Below are 3,586 nucleotides of genomic sequence, written 5' to 3' on the forward strand. Positions count from 1 at the left end.
TACGGCATATAGTTTTATTTTCAAAAATATTTAAAACTTATCAATACTGTGGGGATTAGCTTATTCTCTTGTTATCATGGAAAGGCATAATTGGAAGGCTGGACAATCCCCTTTATTCCGTCTACCGAGAGAATGTAACCTGCATTAGCTTGGCTGTCATCTTGACTAGGCTGAGAAGCCCTACTAGGTCAGGAAACAGGGTTTCCAGAGAGGATGACCTAAACTGGAAGAGCGTGGGTGGCGCCATCTATACAGGGGCCAGATGGGCTGAAAGGGGAAGGATGAAGCGCACAGGTTCTACTTCTGCTGCCTGACTGCCCTGAGGTGAGCTGCTCTGTCTGTTCCGCCTTCCCAGCAGCCCCCACCCCATCTCCTTGGAATCTTTCCTTCAGGCACTAGTTACAGCAACACAGAAGTCATCTTTAAATGTAAAGTTTGTATTAATGTTTTGTTGAGGCTAATTGAGTCCTGGCCTTGAGCTTCTCTTCCCTGTCTAGAGCCTTCTAATTGAAGTTACTAGAAGCTGTGCCTAGCTTAGAGGATCAGAGGATGGGATTTTCACCTATTGGTCATTGACTGCAGAGTATTTAAGCCTCCATGGTGCTATTAAAAATGGGCTTTTTGGTACCAGTGTGGGAAGGTCTGTGTGTCGGTCTGTCTCTACATGTGTATTCTCAACCTCCAGCCCCTTGCCGGAAGCTCGCCAACTGAGTTCTAGTGCATAGAGCACAGACGGGGCCGCGGTGCACGGCAATGTTTGGAAATTCCATTCAGGCAAAGGCTGTGTTTTGATCATAATCCCCACTGCCTCCCACAAACACACACTCTCTGTGACTCCTCCCATATCCACCCACCTCTCACCACTTCCTAACCTCTTGTCGTCATCACCCCCCCCCTTTTTTTTGTAATAATCTACCAAGTCCAGCTTGTGCAGCCCGAGTACTCTCTGGTATGTGGCCGTCCCCTGGAGGCGTGGACAGCCTGCTAGAGGCTACACTGTTGAAGAAAACTAGCTCTTACTCCCCCAGAAGCTATTGGCTGTCAGTAGCTCCTCAGATAGTAGTGGGGGCTCACACGGCAGGGGCTTATGAGCCCCCACCCCGCCATGCTGGAATCGTAACCAGTTTGATCTGGTGCAGGTCTTAAAGAGGCCACCAGAGCTGCTGGGAGCTCCTGAGTACAGTGGCCTTCTCAGGTCCTGATTCCTCTGGCCTCCGGCTCTTATAGTCTTTAACAGAAAAGTCTGAACACATTGTCCTATTCTGACATCATACATAGATTTTCACTTTTCTTTTCCAGTTCTGAAGATTGAACCCAGGGCCTTGTACATAGCAGGCCAATGCTCTACCTGCTAAGCTGTATCCTCACTGAAAAGTCTCTACACCCCACTCTAAGCCTCTCTACCAATGCAGCAACCCAAATCAAACCAAATTAGAGAAAGCCCAGGTTTAATGGATATAATGCTCCCAGACAATTTTCTACCCCCTCCCACCCCCTTGCAAAGCACACAGAAAAGAGATGGAGAAAACCACTTGGCTGGTCTCTGGGAGGGCAGTTTAAATACCCTGTGGGAGTGGTCTTGAGCACCTCTGGAGGAGGGGTTGTCATTTGGTGGACTTTCTGAGATGCAGCAGGGTTTGGAGAGAGATCAGGGAAAGGGACTGGGGCGGAGCTTCCACCAGAACACTCCAGGCTGGGTATATGGGTGCCAGGGACTGGGGCAGAGCTTCCACCAGACCACCCACTCCTGCCTTTTTACTGTTTGGGTCTCTGCCCATTCCCTTAATTAAACTCCTGGTTTTGGATGAAGCAAGTAGAACCCACGCTTGATTTAGGAATCACTGTTGCACTCTGTTTTCTTGCTGGAATGGAATTCTCTGAACAGTGGAATAAACTGAACTTTACTTAAAAATCCAGGGGCCACAGAGATGGTTCAGTGATGAAGTATACTTGCTGCTCTTACAAACAACTGGAGTTCAGTTTCCAGCATACAAGTGATTCTCAACCACCTATGACTCCAGCTCCGAAGATCAGCCACCTATGACTCCGGCTCCGGAGATTAGACGCCCAGGACTCCGGCTCCAGAGATCGGACGCCCTCTTACACCCTCCTTTGCTACCTACGTGTGAGAGTGTACATACACATGCACAGAAGTAAAAATTAATTTAGAAGTTTTAAATTTTATTTTAAATTGTGTGTGTGTGTGTGTGTGTGTGTGTGTGTGTGAAAGAGAGAGGGAGAGAGAGAGAGAGAGAGAGAGAGAGAGAGAGAGAGAGAGAGAGAGAGAGAGAGAGAGAGATTGCACGTATGTGTAAAACACCCTTGGAGACCTAAAGAGTGTGTTGGAGCCCCTGGTGCTGGGGTTTCAGGCAGTTGTGAGCTGCCTGAAGTAACCTCTAAGAGCAATGCTCATTTCTGAATTTTAAAAATTTTATGTGTGGTGATGTTTTGCTTGTGTGTATGCCTGTTCACATGCATGTGCACCTCGGGCCTGCAGAGGCCAGAAGAGGGTGTTGGATCCCCCATATGCTGGCTAGTTTTATGTCGATTTTACAGAAGCTAAAATCATTTTGGAAGAGGGACCCTCAATGGAGAAAATGCCCCCACAAGATTGGCTTGTGGGCAAGCCTGTGGTGCATTTTCTTGATTAGTGACTGATGTGGAAGGGCACAGCTCACTGTAGGCAGTGCCACGCCTGAGCTTGTGGTCCTGGGTGCGATAAGAAAGGAGGCAGAGTGAGCCAGTAAACAGCATCCCTCCATGGCCATCAGCTCCTGCCTCCAGGTTTCTGTTTGAGTGTCTGTCCTGACTTTCCCTCAGTGATGGTCTGTTACTTGGAAGGGTAAGATAAACTAAACCTCTCCATGCCCACCAACCGAGTTGCTTTTGGTCATGGTGTTTTATCACAGCCATGAAAACCCTCACTAAGACACCCTGGAACTGAAGTACAGATGGTTGTGAGCTACCATGTACGTAGTTTCTGGGAATCAAACGAATTCTCAGTGAGAGCAGCTACTGTTCTTACCTTCTGAGCCATTTCTCCAGCGCCACCCCCTAAGTAACACTTCAAAGGTCTGGGGCTGTAGTTGAGTGGTAGTTTCCCTAGCATGCATCAGACCCTGGGATCCGGGGAAGGGGGGCACCTCACTGCCGAGACATAACCCATTCTCTGAAGGCTCTGATATGAAAACCCGACTCATCCAAAAGAGATACTTGGTGGGGTTGAGGAGGTCCTCCATCTTCCTGCATTTACTTAGAGACTTTTACCCCATTTTTGTTTAAGTCGCTGCAGGAGCTTCCTGACTGCTCTCTGCCTGGCTGCAAGTTGACTGTGACCATCTATCACACCTCCAGGCACTTTTTAAAATACTCAAGACTGGGGGCCGGAGAGATGGCTCAGTGGCGAATAGCTCTGGCTGCTCTTCCAGAGGTCCAGGGTTTGTTTTGTTTTTGTCTCCCCACCCCCAAGATGGCTTCTCTGTGTTGCCCTAGTTGTCCTGGCACTGGCTCTGTAGAGCAGGCTGGCCTTGCCTGCCGCTGTCTCCCAAGTGCTGGGATTAAAGGTGTGCGTCACCATTGCCTGGAG

This window comes from Microtus pennsylvanicus, chromosome 10 (assembly GCF_037038515.1).
Source record: "Microtus pennsylvanicus isolate mMicPen1 chromosome 10, mMicPen1.hap1, whole genome shotgun sequence".
Lineage (NCBI taxonomy): Eukaryota > Metazoa > Chordata > Mammalia > Rodentia > Cricetidae > Microtus > Microtus pennsylvanicus.